The sequence below is a fragment of the Polypterus senegalus genome, chromosome 5 (genome assembly GCF_016835505.1).
Source record: "Polypterus senegalus isolate Bchr_013 chromosome 5, ASM1683550v1, whole genome shotgun sequence".
NCBI classification, from domain to species: domain Eukaryota; kingdom Metazoa; phylum Chordata; class Cladistia; order Polypteriformes; family Polypteridae; genus Polypterus; species Polypterus senegalus.
Window position 1 is genome coordinate 146,955,952 of NC_053158.1, and position 20,040 is coordinate 146,975,991.

The 20,040-nt window shown below is 38.3% G+C and overlaps 1 protein-coding gene across 3 annotated transcripts in view; it reads right to left on the reverse strand.

The window, feature by feature from the left end:
* The window catches only part of LOC120529567 (dnaJ homolog subfamily C member 13), a 301,442-nt gene extending 288,171 nt beyond the window's left edge, over positions 1 to 13,271 (reverse strand). For all 3 annotated transcript variants that reach the window (XM_039753466.1, XM_039753464.1, XM_039753465.1), the window contains exon 1: positions 13,088 to 13,271. The gene's annotated coding sequence lies outside the window, so the exon portion shown is untranslated. The remainder of the gene's footprint in view (positions 1 to 13,087) is intronic.
* Between the last annotated feature and the right edge of the window lie 6,769 nt (positions 13,272 to 20,040).

Sequence of the window (20,040 nt, forward strand, 5' to 3'; positions counted from 1 at the left end):
GTATATAAATTATTAAACAGTAAAATATTAACATGTAAGAAGTAAAGATACATTGAGCAGTACTGGAGTGCTTTCGGGTAAAGTACATTTTAAAGGCGCTATAACACAACAGGTAAGTAGCACTAACAGCAGCTTAAATGTATTTGGATCATCTCTCGGTAGCAGATCCCTTGTGAAAGGCGCTACACAACTGCTGTGGTACAGAAATTACATTTTCTATGTGATCCTGCAAATTTCTGCCTGACAACCTTGCACTACGTGCCTGTGATTTTAGAGAAAAAATATTCTGAGAAATGTGGACGCTGCCCTTCCGTGCTTAACGGGCAGAAGGTCCAAACAATTCCCAAGTCCAAAACTTAAAATGAAGAGGTCTTACATCTTCTTGGATGTAAACCCTCCATCTTCTTAAAAGAATTAATCACAAAAGCAACCTTGAATGTTGCAGGGTTTTAGTGACCTGGACTCACCTTAAGGGACGGAAAGTAGTCGTGCAGTGCAATTTACAAAGAGAGTTTTGCTTTGATGACACTGATCACACTCATTCGCAAAGATTTCCACTCTCCCAGGAGCCGACGGGACACTCGAAGTGTCACAAACCATGCGAGAAGAGAGGATGCCGCCCAAAACTACGAAGCTCTTGACCCGACATTCCGCACCTCCGAGCGTCCACTTTGTTCTCATGACCCATTGCCGCTGAAGGCGGTGTCGTCTTCACATTGTTTACAGCTCAGCGCAGTTAAAAAGTAGAAAGACGCAAAGGTGTTTTCCTCATCTCTTCTACTATCAAGAACCGCCAATTAAAAAAAAGTTACAATGTGGCAGTTTCCGTGAAAGTCACATGGACGAATAAATAAAACTTCTATGTCAGAACGCGCCTAGTGGCTGACAGCTCAGCACTGGAGTCCAGAGAGCAGGGCTGGGAGAGGGCGACGCAGGGCGCACTTCTATGGGATAGAATGGCGGGTTTGTGTTTACTTCATTTCAATATCAGTAAAATAACTCTCATACAAATAATAATTCGTAAAGACAAAATGATTAGTTCCTGTATTATAATATGTTCTGTGGTAATACCTAATTTCCGTTTTGCGTGGTCATATGTAATTTCCATTTCAATCGCGAAAAGAATTTTAAATATATAGATTGTAGATGCCATGAGGGCTGGATGAGCATCCAGACCAGAAGAAAACCTGGAAACAAGGACCGGATAGGGTGGACAGCCAGCCCATTAAAAAGGAAATATAATCGGTGGAGATTTTTTTATTCCCCCAGCTCGCTAGATGGCAGCAGCCCTGGTTCTCGGCGCCCAGTGTAAAGTCAGCAGGGCATCTTGGGAAATGTAGTCCAGCAAGGCAGCCCTGCTGGGGTCACGGGGCGCCGCAAGAGGGTGCTGCAGGGAAACAAGCTCCCTACTGTGGTGATAGACTTCTGTGTGACCCGGAAGTACTTCGATCGGGCAGTCGCCCTGGCACTGGAAGTACTCCTGGCTCTGTAATAAAAGGGACCACACTCCCTTATCCAGGCAAGTCAGAGCTGGGTGGTAAAGCGGCAACACTTGACTGGAGGAGGGCAGTGCAGTGGTGAGACAGTTATTATATAAAGAGAAAAACAAGTGATTTGTGCTTATGTAACACGTTCTGGAGGGATTTATAATAAAAACCTTCCTTTATTTATTTACGGGACTGTGCTTGTGTGTTCCTGTCGGGGTTTGGGCTGGCTGACGCCCAGGTTTCCATCACAATTATATATATATATATATATATATATATATATATATATATATATATATAATATACACACACACATACATATATATACACATATACACACACATACAGGTGCTGGTCATAAAATTAGAATATCATGACAAAGTTGATTTTTTTCAGTAATTCCATTTAAAAAGTGAAACTTGTATATTAGATTCATTCATTACACACAGACCGATGTATTTCAAATGTTTATATCTTTTAATTTTGATAATTATAACTGATAACTAATGAAAATCCAAAATTAAGTAACTCGGAAAATTTGAATATCGTGAAAAGGTTCAATATTGAAGACACCTGGTGCCACACTCTAATCAGCTAATTAACTCAAAACACCTGCAAAAGCCTTTAAATGTTCTCTCAGTATAGTTCTGTAGGCTACACAATCATGGGGAAGACTGCTGACTTGACAGTTGTCCAAAAGACGACCATTGACACCTTGCACAAGGAGGGCAAGACACAAAAAGTCATTGCTAAAGAGGCTGGCTGTTCACAGAGCTCTGTGCCCAATCACATTAATAGAGAGGCGAAGGGAAGGACAAGATGTGGTAGAAAAAGTGTACAAGCAATAGGGATAACCGCACCCTGGAGAGGATTGTGAAACAAAACCCATTCAAAACAGTGGGGGAGATTCACAAAGAGTGGACTGCAGCTGGAGTCAGTGCTTCAAAAACCACCACGCACACAAGTATGCAAGACATGAGTTTCAGCTGTCGCATTCCTTGTGTCAAGCCACTCTTGAACAAGAGACAGCGTCAAAAGCGTCTCACCTGGGCTAAAGACAAAAAGGACTGGACTGCTGCTGAGTGGTCCAAAGTTATGTTCTCTGATGAAAGTAAATTTTGCATTTCCTTTGGAAATCAAGGTCCCAGAGTCTGGAGGAAGAGAGGAGAGGCACAGAATCCACGTTGCTTGAGGTCCAGTGTAAAGTTTCCACAGTCAGTGATGGTTTGAGGTGCCATGTCATCTGCTGGTGTTGGTCCATTGTGTTTTCTGAGGTCCAAGGTCAACGCAGCCATCTACCAGGAAGTTTTAGAGCACTTCATGCTTCCTGCTGCTGACAAACTTTATGGAGATGCAGATTTCATTTTCCAACAGGACCTGGCACCTGGACAAAGTGCCAAAACTACCAGTACCTGGTTTAAGGACCATGGTATCCCCTGTTCTTGATTGGCCAGAAAACTCGCCTGACCTTAACCCCATAGAAAATCTATGGGGTATTGTGAAGAGGAATATGCAATACGCCAGACCCAACAATTCAGAAGAGCTGAAGGCCACTATCAGAGCAACATGGGCTCTCATAACACCTGAGCAGTGCCACAGACTGATCGACTCCATGTCATGCCGCATTGCTGCAGTAATCCAGGCCAAAGAAGCCCCAACTAAATATTGAGTGCTGTACATGCTCATACTTTTCATGTTCATACCTTTCAGTTGGCCAACATTTCTAAAAATCCTTTTTTTGCATTGGTCTTAATTGATATTTTAATTTTCCGAGATACTGAATTTGGGACTTTCATTAGTTTTCAATTATATTCATCAAAATTAAAAGAAATAAACATTTGAAATACATCAGTCTGTGTGTAATGAATAAATCTAATATACAAGTTTCACTTTCTGAATGGAATTACTGAAATAAATCAACTTATAAAATATTCTAATTTTATGACCAGCACCTGTATATACACACATATATACATATACATATATATACATATATACAGTAATCCCTCGCTATATCGCGCTTTGACTTTCGCGGTTTCACTCTATCGCTGGATTTTAAATGTAAGCACATCTAAATATATATCACAGATTTTTCGCTGGTTCGCGGATTTCTGCAGACAGTGGGTCTTTTAATTTATGCTACACGCTTCCTCAGTTTGTTTCCCCTGTTGATTTCATACAAGGGACGCTATTGGCGGATGGCTTAGAAGCTACCCAATCAGAGCATGTATTACATACTAACTAAAACTCCTCAATGCTATAAGATATGCATCCTGCGCGGAGCTTGATTGTTTGCTTGTCTCTGCCTCTATCTCACCCTCTCTGACATTCTCTGCGCCTGACGGAGGGGCTGTGAGCTCCTCTAAAAAAAATGCCGCTTTATTACGGTGCTCGGCATATTTAAAAGCACACGTATTGATTTTTTGATTGTTGCTTTAATCTCGCTCTCTCTCTCTCTGACGTTCTCTGCGCCTGACGGAGGAGATGTGAGCAGAGGGGCTGTTTGCACAGAGGCTGTTTGCTTAGAAGATACTAACGCTCCTCTAAAAATGCCGTGGCAAACTTAAAAGCACAAGTATTGATTTTTTGATTGTTTGCTTTTCTTTGCGAGCGAGCTCTCGCTCTCTCTCCCTCTGAAATTCTCTGCCCCTGAAGAGAAGATCTATTTGCATTCTTTTAATTGTGAGAAAGAACTGTCATCTCTGTCTTGTCATGGAGGACAGTTTAAACTTTTGACTAAAGGGTGTTATTTCATGTCTAGAGGGCTCTAATAATGTTAACAGTGTGGGAGAGTTTATAAGGGCTTAAAATATATAAAAATACACATATACATATATATATATATACATACACACACACACACACATATATATATATACACACATACATATATATATTATATATACACACACATATATATTTGTGGAGGACTGCCGGCTTTGTGTTCTGGCCCTCACCCCCAGGCCGCCAGTATATGTGTTTGTGTGTGTGTGTGTGTGTGTGTGTGTGTGCGTATATATATATATATATATATATACACACACACACACATACATACATATACAATAAAGCATTCTGACATGTGTGCAAAATACACCAAGGCCAGTAAAGGGATGAAGTGGCTAAAAAGGTCTCTTTCTACCTAAAAAAACATATACCAGACAGCTAAGAAAGAATATGATTCAGTTACATAGAAGCTGGAAAGTCATTTGAGGATGGGGGTTCATCAAAGGCTCTATGTTTTAAAAGGTTAGCATACTGCGATCCAAGAAAAAACAGCTCATTCAGTACCGTTAGTTTATCAACAAACACATTTTCCAAGTGGATAATCAACTTGTCAAAACACCTCTTGGATCGCACTGACACGAAATTAAATCATTCTGTTCTTATTCAGTCATGCTTGATGAAAAGTACTGACATTAACAACAATGGACAGCTTGCTATCTTTGTTAGAAGACTAAATCACCTTAAATTTGAGGTCACTGTAGATTTGGTATGTGTAAATTCAATGCATAGCCAGACTACAGAGGATGAAAATTTCCTAACAACTGCTGGAAGCAATCAAATTAACTTTAACAAATCAAAGCACAGATCTAGGCTATAATACTCACTTTGTAGCAATCCTTCCAACCAATTGTTTCCAAGCTGATTGAGCAGAAGCATAGCTAAATATCCAAGAAACAGACAATATGCATCCATTGATCCATTGCAAAAAGTTACGCATACAGTATATACTGCTAAGAATACTACTATATAATGCACAAATATCAAAAAGTACTGTATGTGAAAGAGATGGGCATTTTTTCCTGTTACCTGGACTTCACATAAAAAATGTAAAAAAAAAAACTCTTACATTCCATACTAAAATTTTGCTTGCGCTCAAAATGGAAAAATAATATTTTAACAAAAAAAAAAAAAGATTTATATAGCTATACTTAGGCCACACGCCATGCCAAGTTCCTTTACAAATCTCAAATCAACAAAAAAACAAAGTTGCTTGTGCACACACTTTTAGCACCGCCCCATCACCTCCCTTGTATAGCTTAAAAAAATTAATAAATAAATCATGGTCTAATCACTATGTTGCATCTTTACTACAACTCATAGGCAAACAGGGAAAATGAAACTTAAGTGAATGTGAGCTTGAGGTTTTACTGACTGAAACTGAAACTGCAAAAAACATTCTTTATCCTGGTTTCTCTGTAGGACTCACAAATAAAGGAAGAAACCATGATTCGGAGCAAGTCAGAGCAGCTGAGTGGAAAGAGCAAAAGAAAAAAAGAGAAAAATGCCAAGTTGATGTGAAAGTTTCAATACATTAAGTCTCTTTACATTCACTGTACACCAGTCTTTGTGTTGACAGTCTGAGGGGCTGGGCGGTCTCTTGGTCTGGAACCCCTACAGATTTTATTTTTTTCTCCAGCCTTTGGAGTTTTTTTTTGTTTTTTCTGTCCACCCTGGCCATCGGACCTTACTCTTATTCTATGTTAATTAATGTTGACTTATGTTTATTTTTTATTGTGTCTTCTATTTTTCTATTCATTTTGTAAAGCACTTTGAGCTACATTTTTTTTGTATGAATATATGCTATATAAATAAATGTTGATTGATTTGATCCTTGTGCTGATCTTGGACTATCTCAGATGACACAGGCAGTCATTTTTCTGTGCTATATAATGCAGTAAACCTTTGTTGGGCTATACTACAGTGTGGCAGGCTACACATGGAGATAGTTTTCAGGGATCAGCGATTTTGTTTTGGTTTGCATCCATTCTCTGCTGCAAAACCAGAAAGTGCCAGTACAGTATACTGGGCCAATTCAAGTCCTGGGTGCAATTTGGATGCTACCCAGATAGAATCAATTTCCTAACCATTAGGGTGAGCAAGCCGAGATCAAAAGGCAATTTGCAGCAATTTCCCAATGTAATTGATGACCTAACTGACTGTACACGTGTTACGATAAAGGCACCATCATGGAATGGATTTGCTTTTATAAAAAGGAAGTACTTTCTTTCAATAAATATACAACTAGTATGTGATGGTTTAGTGTATCTAGCTAATGCTGCTGTGAGATGCTTCGGATTAACCCAAAATTCCTTTATTTCATCAAACAGTAACGTGGGAAGCAGACTTCAGGGTCATGCTATATGAGGTGGTTGGCTTCTTGGTAACACTGCCATTGCTAATTATAATACAACACATACTGTAGTAGAATTTATTTAGAGAAAATTAGGCTGCACAATAAGGTAATTAACGTTAAGCATTAGGCATTATTACCAGTATTGATACTGTGATATAACTAGTTCAGGAACATCAGAATATGACTGACGTGTCACTGAAATGCACTATGAAAAGACATTTTCTATTCACTTCATTGTTCTGCCACCTGGAGTCACTAAAAAATTCTGGGTAGGACATATGGAGTGTTGAAATTTGCTGTAACATTAAGCTAAATTTAGGATTTACAAATCCCAACATTTGCAGGCTTTACACATGCTTTTCATTAAATCTAAAGGTTTAGCCCTTGGATAATTCCAGCAATTAAAAACAATTTGCTTTAGTGAAACATTAGTTCTGTGACAGTTGACTCAGAAAATGGAGAAAGTATGATGTCAGAATATATAAAGTATAACTAAATGATTAATAAAACTAACTAAAGAAAAACACATACAGTTGAACTACTGAAGCAGTATGCAGCTAAGGAAAAAAAGTTCCAGCTGACAGATGAATTCCATTTTTCAAAAAAAAAAAATCCCCTAATGAGGCATATTTTCTTCTGTTTGTCTGCATCCAGTTTACACAGAATAAGAACATAGCCTCATCAGCAAAAAGCTTTCTTGCACCTACAATATGTACTTGGCGTAATCTGTGTGTGGGTTCAACAGCCATTCTGTTAGCTATCTTTAACTACAAAGATAAAAATCACAACTACTTATTTTATTTTCATGTTATTCAGTGGTTGGTACAACAGATAGTTCAAAAGGACTTGTGTCTCTACACCAAATACATATACATAATATGGCTGATTGGGAAATCTACATTGTCCACGGATAGGGAGTGAGGGTGTGTGTAAATGAGTTTGCCCTGTAAAGGCCTATAGCCAATCTAGGATAGGACCCTATCTTTTGACTGATTTGCCAGAGATAAACTTTAGCTTTCTTTGCACAGAAAAACCTGCATAGATGTTATACACTGATTAGGAAAGAGCCCCAGATAAAAAATCCAAATAAGTGGCAGTAGCAGTAAAAAAAAACACCTGTAAAGAAAAGAAAATATTCTCCAACCTTTGAAGAAGAGATTTTTTTCCTTTCTCTTCACAAAGCATGTCTGTGTTTCTATAATGTCAATGGTTAAAAAATGTCCCTTTAATATGTTAGTAATACTTCAAACTGTAGTTCTTAATCAATGTCCACCTCCTAAGATTATCTTTATTCCATCATTTTCCTAACACACCTACTCTACTTACATGTCTGATGCATATCCCCTGAATGTTAGGATTCTGGGGGGCACTGGGTACTTTCTGGCACTATTTGCAACATATTTTCATTGTCTTTAACTTGAAATTATTAGTGTGCACTAATACACTTGCCCACTCTCAAGTATGTGTGATTTCACATTTGTTTTCCATATTAAGTTTTGGAACATGGGAATTTTGAAATACTTCACCATTTCTATTGGAAAAAAAATATTTAATATTTTTGAATTATTTCTGCATTGTTCCAAAGCCATGTTGGATTCTCAAGGGCACCACCATTTTGTTAAACGGTCACTACCATGTTGCTAAGCAAGTGACCAGAAGTGCACAGTTTGACATCACCGTCCTGGTGGTATAAAGGTCACACACACATATATATATATTTGTTCCTTTTTGGTACTACTGTCAAACTAGTGTAACTACTCTGTGGGAGACATGCAAGTAAAAACTTTATTGTATTATCTTTGATAATAAACAAGAACATAGCTTCTCAAACAGTGCACAGTAGTTTTTGTGAAGCCGAGCATTCCAGAGGAGCAAGGGAACACAGGATGGCTAGATGACAACTCAGTGCAAAATTTGTCACTTGTCATAGTCAACACTGGATTATCTTAACAGAAAATTTTATTTTTCAAGAGAATATCAGTGCATTTAGTTAGTCTCACAATACATATTATCTAAAGCAGATGACTGCAATCCTGTAGAATAGCTGAACATTTATTTTCTTTTATAGCTTGATATGTGATGCAAATTATTTATTTTAACTTGTGAAGTTACTAAAATTCCTATTTATTGACAAATAAGCAGTATGATTTTAGATCTCCAACCTCACCTTCAAGAATCTTGTGAGAAAGATGATATTGTTGTTTTTTAAATGTGTCCTGTTCCTATACTTTGAAATAAAACTTTTGTGCGGAAAGTCTTTCAGGTTATAGCTGCTGCTTATATTGAGATGACTCCGCTTACCAACAACCATATTTGACATCTGTGACTCTTAAACAGTTTCAGCAATCCATAGTGTACACACAAACAGTTCTGCCATGTTTGTATTCTTTGTTTTAATGTAATCATCTGACTTCTTACCAAGTTGGGTTAAATTGTTATATTCTGCATATTCTCTTTCTCTCCTTTAAAAGAAAACTCTTCAGTTTAAAATCTATGTGGAAATAGCCATTGCCTGAAATTAAATTATTCAGCCAACAGCAACTGTATCTCACCTCTGCCACTTTTAAACAGTGTCAGCCATTCGGAGTTTACATGAAAAATTACTCTTGCTTTGTTTTTATTTCACCAATTTAGACTGTGAAAGTGAAGCCATGAAAGTCAGGATGTAGTCAGTAGCCAATAAACTTAGTTTTACTCACCCAGGGAAAATTTACAAAAAGAACTTGATAAGTGTGAGCTACTTTTACATGGATTTATGGCATCTTCTTTTAAACATAATTCACCATTACTCTTGACTGGTGCCATAACCAAAGACTATGCACCCCAAAAGACACTACGGTGAACTGAGAAAGGGAGTTTAAAGTCTTTTCTAAAAGGACTGCTGTATAATCTATTGTGTCTAATATCAGAGTGCTTCAAAACTAGTAAGTGTATTAGTTACAAGTTTTATTATAAAATAAATATCAAATAAATAAATGTAACAAAATACTGCTCAGCTTGGTGATACGCTGTTCATTTAGGATAAGACACAATCCAGATTCATATAAATAAATAAACCCATACTTTATTTCAGGCAGTATGTTCAAGCTGCTGTTTTGCTGGGCTTGAAACCACACTGCTAGAGCTAACTGAATGACCTTAAAAAAGCCACAAAACTCAACACCAGTTCTTCATGGAGTCATGCTGCATGTGAACCAATTAGGAATGGTATAGACCACAAACAACAGTACTGTGTTACTGAATGAAAGTACTTGTAACATAAGCTATTTCCAAAAATGTTAACATTCAGTACCTCTGTCTCCTCCATTATAAATATTTAAACTTCTGGTGGTTTGGGGTAGTGTTTCCCAGCCTTTTTGGTGTAACAGACTACTCCAAATCGTTGCAGCACCGATCCAATTCAATTGTAAATAATTGCAACTCGCAACCCACTGGCACCAGTAAGCAATACAAAAGGGTTAGAGTGCATTTACTCATAATCTTTATAATAATCCTTAACTATAATTTTCAATAACAGCTTAAAAAGTTTTTATGATTGTAAATGCACAAAAACTGATACTTGAGGTACAATCACTAAAACCATTTACTCGTGACTCAAATTTTTAGCCAAGTATGCAGAAGGACATTTTTAGCTTAGCACTTAGTTTGTAATTTGAAAATTTCTCGAATCACTATACACAGTTCTCTATATTAGGCACAATTACATAAAACTGAAATTTTCTTTGATTTCATTTATAAAACACTGCAATTCAAAATGGCACAGAAATCGGACAACTGCCTACCCATATAATTCTCATGTGTGAAAACACAGTTAATTTCTTCTCTCAGCAGAACAAAAGTACTACAAATACTCAATAGGGTACTTCTCTTGGTTTGTAAAACAATAGACAAATATTGCACAGAGGAAGAGGTGTGAGGACAAGAGGGGGATAAGGACAAGGTTTGGATCCATTTACAACAGACTGGCAAGCACTGCACCATGAAAATGTAAAAGGTATTGCAGTGTTTTGCATTTCTGAGGTTTTGATGCAAAAATACAATTTTTAGAAGATTTCATAAGGATTTGAATAAAGTATGTGCTTTTGAAAGAAATGTCTGACTTTTATCATGTTGTGTGTTTCTGGGTATTGTGTGTAGCGTGATGAAAAAATAAGCAGTACTTTTAGAAACTGTCTGTAAGCATTCAGAAAAACTATAAATGACTAATACAAAATGTTTTAACATTGATCCATCCATCCACTTTCTGCCATTTATTCAGGTCTGGGTTGAAGGGATAGCAGAATCAGTAAAAATGCTCAAAGCTCCCTTTTTCCTACCAACTCCTCCAACACTTCCAGTTGGATACCAAGGCATATAATATCTCCAGTATGTCCTGGATCTGTTCAGAGGTCTCTTCATGGTTTTACATACCCAAAAACATCTCCCTAGGGAGGTGGTCAGGAGGAATACTAATCAGATACCTGAATCACCCCAATTGGCCCCTTTCAATGTGGGGGAGAAACAACTCTATTTTGAGCATCTCCCAAGAGCCAAACATCCTGCAAAGAAATCTCATTTCTGCCAAAATAATCTGAGATCTAGTTCTTCAGATCACTACCCAAAACTTGTGGCCATAGGTAAAGGCAGCAACATTGATAGACCAGTAAATCGAGAGCTTTGCCTTTCAGCTCAGCTCTCTCTTTGCCACGACTGACTGGTCGAACCTCATATTCAGGAGGAACAATGTGGATTTAATCTTGGTCATGGAACAGTGGCCAGCACAAGGATTCTAGAGGGTTCATGGGAGTACGACTAACCAGTCTACAAGAGTTTTATGGACTTGGAAAAGGCATACATCTGCATCACTGGGGGGACTGTGGTGGTTGTTTGGGGAGTATAGGGTACCATGACTACTGTTGCAAGCTATCTGATCTCTGTACAACTTGAGTGTAAGCATGGTTCCCACTGCCTGCAGTAAAATCAGACTCTTTCCTACTTGTGGCTGCCCTCTGTCACCAATTCTATTCATAATTTGTATAGACAAAATTTCTAGGTGCAACCTAGGGGTGGGGGATGATGTCCAGTTCAGTGATGTTAGGACCACATCTCTGCTTTTTGCAAATAATATAGTCCTACTTACTTTATCTGGCATGACCTTAAACACGCCCTGGTGCGGATTATTCCAAGAGGGGAGCAGCCAGGATGAGGATAACCACATCCAAGTGTGAGGTCATGGTTCTCAGCAGGAAAAGGGTGGGGTGCCTTCTCCAGGTTGGGAATGTGGTGCAACCTCACGCAGAAGAGTTAAAGTATCTCTGTTTCTTGTTCACAATTGAGGGAAGAAGAGAGCAGGAGTTCATATAAATTTACATTTTTTTTTTTTTTATTTCTTAGCTAGACCCATTAAAGAATCTTTTTTATTGCTCATAATTGGGAATACTACAACTCAGCAGGCAAAGTTTAAACAGTTACCTCAAGGTTAAAAACAGCTTCCAACTAAATGAAAAAAAAAATCAATTCTTCTGGAGCCTTCAAAACATGCAGGATATTACATTAATAGAAATGGATTGACTAACAAGTACTATGCCCTTCGGCTGCTTTTGAACACATCCAGCTGATTTTTCAAGTCTCTCTCAGTGCCGCTTCATGAATGCCTGCCTATCTGTGCATTCGCCCAGGGGCTCCTTTGTGATTGGTATTTTGAACAGTTTTCCTCCTTAAGGAAACAATAATAATAATATGTACACAGTGCTACACTATTACAATTCGGAAGTTCTTCACTCACTTTTAGGAATGTTGCTTCACTACTCTTTAAAAAAAGACACCCAATTTAGGAGGTATACGAGAATTTAAAGCAAACTCCTCTGGTTTCACCTGTCAAGTGAAGTAGGGGCCACTACAAAAAAATTAATCTGCAATAAATGTGTACTCGTCCAGTCAGCTACTAATGTGCACTTCAGGCGTAATAAACTGCCAAGAGAGACTCTGCAACCCTGAGCTGCTGATTAACTCGTCACGATTTTAACAGACCGCTAATACAACGACCCGATTTTTCTAGCTCTGCGACTTTGACCATGACAAACCTCTTACCAAGGCGAAGGCGTAACATGACATCAGAAAGCCGGCATCACATTTATACACGTACGCCCCGACCAATCTTGATTTGGCTCAGTAGCATCATTGATCAATGGGAAGTGCTCCCGCTTCTGATCAAGTCTGTGTGACAGGATGCTTAAAAATAACCCTGCAGTGTTTAAGAGTACAGAAAACTAAAACCGCAATTCTGGTGGCGAACGACCCATTCAAACATTAAAAAAGTAGAAGCAGACCCTCAAGGCTGTGCCCCCACCAGGTAAATGTGTACAGGCCGCCCTCAGGAGTCTCACAAGCCCCGTGTACAAAGGTGCCGCCTCCCACTAATGAAATAATCTGTTCCAGACACTCAAGTGAACAGCATTTCCTAAACTAGAACATCACTTACCCTGACTGCTTATATTGCTTAAACTGTTTCGCTTCTTCTTCCACGCCACCTGCTATGTACATGCACACTGTGGATTTGTTGTTTTTTTTATCTTTTTTGCCTGCCTGCTTCTTGTAGCAGCTCTGCGAACTCACTCAGGAGGCTGCCATCTTCCTTCTACCACCAATGCCGTCTGTACGCAGGCGCAAATCCAGAACTGTCACAAGGGAGTCAGCTGATCAGTGATACAGGAAGCGAGTTCCACCGCTTTCGGTTTGCCTCTTTCGTAGATAAAAGGAAAAAGAGATAAGCCACACCTATGTGTCTACTGTTAGCTAGTGATGGGCGGAGTGAAGCCTCATGAAGCATCAAAACGTTTGAAGCAATTGTGTCGGAAATCGTATCGAAGCTTCGAAGCATTTGACACTCACCTCTTTAGTGACCCCTCCTGGCCATTTTCATTAACATTACACAAACTCATGATCCACTTCAATGACGTCTGTTATAACTCTTATTGCTTTTATTTTTTCGCTGCTACAGACTGACAACGAAGAGAAGGGTTCGTCAGCAACTTCTAGTGTCTGATGTCTAAAAAATATAAATATATATATATAACTAACGCCGACAAGCAGAATGCACTATACGATAGCAAGAGTTAAAATAAGACGCCTCACTCATGGATTCCCGGCTCTTTCAATTAGTATTTACCTTTGCACTGTATCATTATAATCGCTCCTGTTATTAGTATTAGAATTAACCCTCATCTTTTCTTGAGATCACATTTAATAGCCTTAAATGTTTTCCTTGGTTTGACTTAATTAAAATGGAGTAGACGGAAAATAATGGTTTATCCCTGTACTTTGCCATGATATAGGTAAGCACATTTGAGAAAGAAAAGGTGAAATCCTTAAATCAGTTGTTATTATTCGATCAAGTATTGAAATATTTCATTTATTAGTACTTTACAATATTTTGTGGAGCACGAAAGTAACGAATTAGCTACAACGAAATGACGCCGTCAATGGCACAATTAACTAAGGTGGTTGCTTTTCAAATTCTGAACGTAGTGCTAGCCGAGTTCGATCCCACTTAAAGACTCATCAAAATTAACAATAATAAAAAATGATCAGAATTGAAATCTTTATAACCAATTTGAACTAAATAATTTTGAGAGATACTGTGGAAGGATCGCATAAGAGATCTGTTCGGGAATCACCAAAATCACCATCAAAATGCGATGTCTAATTGCGGATGGCAGCTCACATATTTACATTAATGCATTTCTATTCATTGCCATTTGACATCCATGAACCCCTCCATTGAATAAGGCAGTGGTTCTCAACCTGTGGGGCGAAGTAACAAAAGGGGCGCGAAGATGTGAAAAAAAGAAAACATCTGTTGGAACCAAAACAAATTAACTTAAACTACATTCTGATAATAGAACAATAAATACTGTATAGAGTTAGATAAATGTCGATAAAAGTTAAGTAGGTATAATCAAATATGCATCTACATTTCAAAAAATGTTGGGGCGCGATTAAAACTGTTATGAAAACTCTGGTTGCAAATACTTAAAGGTTGAGAAACGCTGGAATAAGGTGATAACAAAGCCACTGTGGTAGATCAGGTTGAATTTGCTCTGCTGCACCAAACATTCAAAGGTGTCAATCCAGAGCACATCAGAGAGGCTGAGAGACACGACGCAGATCAGTCACCGGCACAGACACACACGGGCACTCCAAGGTGAGCAGTGCACATATCAAGGTCGGCATTAAAGATTGAGTGCTGAGGCAACAAAAGCAGCGGATAAACACATCTGGACCTGCTGTTGAAAAAGCATTTGCTTTTAACAGCAGCATCCCTCCCTGGTGAACACATCTTCAAGGTCCGGACAGGTGATCAGTAAAAGTTTTTAGTCACAGCACAGTGCAATAATAAAACATTTCCTAAAACACATAGTTGTCCAGTCTGTATCATTCCTAAGCAATCTTCCAGTAATAGAGGCGCAATCCCAGTTACTAACACATTAACACTCAAAGCAAGAACACATTCCACCTTATCAATTTAATATTTAAAAATTTAAACCGCTAAACCCGCCATCAACAACTACAAAAACAGTTGAAATCGTTACTCAAATATTTTTTGTTATAGACATAAAACAAGATGCACGTTTCCATTTGATATATCTTTACTAGTGTTCTCGCCTTGTTCGCTCCCGGTCCACGCTGGAATTTGCTGTTTAATAAAAAAAAGAAAGAAAATCAGACTCTTTTGGGTCATAATTTACAGGAGTGGACGTGGGACCCGAACCCACGTATGCTTTAGTATGAAGCGGTAACGCTACCGCTGCACCACTACTATTTTCAGGAGGATGGTATATAATGTATGTTTTTTAATGTATACATGTATGTATGTAGTGAAGACGAAAACAATTATATATAGATGTATACTATATGACATACCTTCAGTGTTGCATGAAAACGTTGAGGCGAAGAATGGATATTTAGGAGAGTATTATAGTGAGAGATGTGTCGTCACCCGTATTGCTAAAGCTCTTCTTTGCAGCATTATGCATTCAACAAGTCGGCGTTTGTATGATGTATAATTTATAATTTTATTTTTTGCCACAACGTATAATCGGGCGATCATTTAACATGTATTGATCATCTACAAACTTTCATTTCAATGGGAATTCTGTTGAGTTTTTAACTCTGTTGATGCCATATGTAGCCTACTTCAAACGGGAGCTCGTTGAACAAATAATGAGTGGAAGCTTTGCGCAGAGTACTGAGATTGCATCATGACGAGCTTTGAACGGGTCTCCGAAGCCTCAGACATGCGTACTAGTTAGATGATGACGGAGCTACCGAAGCCTCAGACATGCGTACTACTGAGATGATGACGGGGCACTGAAGCCTCAGACATGCGTACTACTGAGATGATGACGCGGCTACTGAAGCCTCAGACATGCGTAGTACCGAGATTGGATCATGATAGGGCTTCGAGCAGACATGGTCACTGGTTACTGAATCTTTGTAAAGCCTCAGCACACTGAAAGGCATTGACCTCTTAATTTTGAGAGTCTATCTGACACTTAACTCTCTAGTTATATTTTGTAATTCGTATTGACATTACACATTTCAGTTGATATGGTTAAGCTACAATTCAGGTAGTTGCTGAGAATTAATTATTGTTCTTGTGGATTGCTGTGATTTCCTTTGTCTGATACATAGTGTCAAAGATATATTGTCATATATTAACTTTATATATATATGAAAAGATTAGGTAAATCGTTCAACCTTTTTATGGAACACTTAATTTTGTTCAAAACCGTACGTCATATAGTATACATCTATACATATAATTTTTTCGTCTTCATTAGGAGAATACAACAATGATACTCTCGTATCAATTAAACCATTTTAACGTGCATATGTCAAACAACATATTTCATCCGCCGCAGTAAGAACAGTAGTAGTAGTTCAGTTGTGCAGAGCTCGTTAATTATCCGGATTAGGTGGCTCAGTGGTGTTGTCGCTCAGGTTCGTGTCGCTGATCCTCCTCTTGTGAAAGTTTTTTTTCTATTCCTCCATTTAACAAGCTTGGACGGATAGTGAGCGAATCGAGCTATCGAGGGAAGGTTGGGCCACCGTAGTCGGGCAGGTGGCACACGCCCTAATTATATTGTGTATGTAAAGAGTTTCACTGTAAAATGTAATAAGCTTCATATTTGTGTGTTTGGAGACCCAGGTGTCGTACTGAATTTGTATTGTAGAAAAATATACTACTGTCCATTATGCCTAAATGTGTCTTTTCGTGTCTGATCGCTATATGGCACTTCCAACTTGGGACAATTCGCTATAAACAGTTTCAGCCAACCTTCTAAACATGCAGAACGACAGTGTGAACCTTAATTGTTGCGCAGCATCTTCGTTTCAGTCAGTCATTGTCCTGTTAGACTATTTACTGTTAAGTGCTGCTTGAGCTACCGTTTATAGTACAACAGGTGGCCTACGTAGTTCTTAAATCGATATTGAAATGCACACACAAGTCTCCTAAATTATTTATTGAAATGCCTACATTTACAGTGTCCGTTTTAGGAAGTCGTAGTTTTTACTTGTTCCCGTTATTAGGAATTATAATTTCTCAGTGTCACATATTATTCGTTACTACTCGCGAGTCCCGTATCATTGAGATTCTGTTTTATATTCTGTATAAGGAAACTTTTTAAAAGTAGCGTTGATTAAACTGACTATAGCAGACTTGTCATCTTCTTAAAATGATTTTATCGATTTGATATTGACAATTAATCATTAGGTCAAACATCAAGGAGGATTTGAGTTAGCATGGACTGCACTGTTTCTTTTTTCGTGACATCGTGTCAGTAGAGAGTGCGTCACGTTAACAATGCATTCTGTCCTAAGTGACAGCGCACACACTTTTTTATATTTCCTAAAGGCCAATGTGTCTCAATTTTCTCATTAATATATTTTGACAGTGTCTTTTAGTGAGAATGATTATAAACATATTACCTGTGTTCATTTCCCATGTAGATCTGTAACGTTTGGTGAGTATAAATAAAAAGTAACAACACATATAATAGTTATGTTGCATTGTTTATGATTAACAAAATTCATCGTTTATCTGAAATGTTCTACGTATACAGTCGATTTATTCCACTTCTGAAGGTGTACATTGTCGGTATTACTTTATTACATGTTATTACTTTAACATGGCCTTTTATAACTTCACTTTAACTTAATACTGATACTCTGTATGTTCAATTCTTCATAATAACTATTCACAGTGGCTCCAAAATCCATACTGACCCCAACTCTCTCTTCTGTTTCTTTTCCGGTGGCCTGCGCCACCACCACCTACTCAAAGCATCCTGATGCACCAACATTGATGGACTGAAAGCCAGAAGTCTACGTGACCATCATCATCAGGTCCTTCCATGAAAACCCTAAATACAAAGAGGACTGTTTCATTTATGTTAGGTAGATTGCCCAGAGGGGACTGGGCAGTCTCGTGGTCTGGAACCCCTACAGATTTTATTTTTTTTTTTCCAGCCTTTGGAGTTTTTTTTTTTTCTGTCCACCCTGGCCATCGGACCTTACTTATTCTATGTTAATTAATGTTGACTTATGTTTATTTTTATTGTGTCTTCTATTTTTCTATTCATTTTGTAAAGCACTTTGAGCTACATTTTTGTATGAACATGTGCTATATAAATAAATGTTGATTGATAGATTGAATGATATTCTCCATTGCATTTGCTCCGAGTGTAACGTGTGCCAGTGTAACCGAGGGATGGCAGACGAGCTCACGTAATGGGTGACAAGGCACATTCTCATCCTGATGTCCAGGCTCTTGTCATAAATATTCCCATCTTGTGCTTTTCTCGTTCCTGCAAGTTTACTATTATTATTGGACATGTAGAGGAAATGTGTTTTATTTTATGTCTATGAAAGGAAGGACGGTAAAGCCTTGAATGAAACTGAGTGTTGATGCTTTGGGTAACAAGACAGGTTAAGGAGCAGAGAACATTGAATGTGATATTGACTGCGGGGGATTGTGTAACTGGAAGATGGTTTAAGAATACAGAAACGGCAAAAACTTAGTCTTTCAGTAATTCTATTTACATCAATTATTTACTCTGTTGTGCTGCACTTCGGAAGATTACTTATTTACCCCCCCAGCGCAGCCTTTGATAAGATGAATTCACAACTAAAGGAATGTTCATGACAAAGTCAGGTGCTTTTTTGAAAGTTTGGCTCCAGATGTGCTTATCCAGCTTCTCCTTCTTCTCAGTACTTGAGTGATCTTTACGTTCACCTTTGGATGAATTTGCAAAGTTTCTTTACAACTTTTTTGTCTCATTAACGCAGAAATCCCAAGGCTTTCCTAAAATTGCAGAAGACACTGTTGATGGCGCTGATTCTGTTTTAAAGACAATTGTGATTAGTTATGCAGAACACGCTTTTACTCACATTGCTTTTTGGAAATCAATAATACAAATCGGCAACAGATCTGGGAATCACTGAATAGTAAAAACGTTTAATGAGGAATGTCTTGCGCATATACTGGTGTAATGACCACGTCGGCTTTAGTGAAGCATTTCTTAGCCTCTGTGATATGATCGACATGGGGTAGAATAGATTCTGGATTGTTACAATACGTGCTACCTTACGCAAAATATGCTCATCGATTTGTTACAGATTCTTGGTGGACACAATTCCACACCGAGGAAAAAGGTGCCCCATGTAAATCGTTCATAATGTCTCCAAAATATATTTGTTAACTTTCAAACAAGTACTACTTAACTGTTTTATACAAAATCCTTATTTCAACATATGCGAGCCCCAACTAGGATTTGAACTCGGGTTAGCGTATTTTATCAATATAACACAGACAACCGCTATTTACGCTTTGAGCCAAAGCACTTCAGCAGACTAGTTACTGACCAAATCGACTGCTGACTGCGCGGATATCAATGACGTCATTACGCTAGCGTGCTCAAAATCACGTGACGGGCGCATTTGAAGCAAGCCTCGAAGCGGTGCTTCGATCTCCAGTGCTTCGATAGCTCGACACAGTGTCGAAACCTGAGTATCGAGCGGCCCATCACTACTGTTAGCAGCACATCCATAACGCTCAGGAACCATCTAGACACGGAAAAACTACAGTTCAGTGGCAGCAAGTCCGTTGATACGTTTTGATCAGGTTTCGCGGGGATAAATTAATTCTGTGTGTGACCTTGTTCTGCACGTATATCAAAAGAGATTCCTCTGTTTTTCAAACTAAAAAAGAAAAAAAAATCTTTGGTACAACGTAATGTCCATTTTCGTGGCAGAATTTGCGGTGTTCGAATTTGGATAAATTAACGGCCCATGTAAAGCTTTTGAAGGTGTGATAATCTCGATGCTATTATGCTGATGTCGTATTTTTGCTATAGCCTAAAGCGTTAAAAT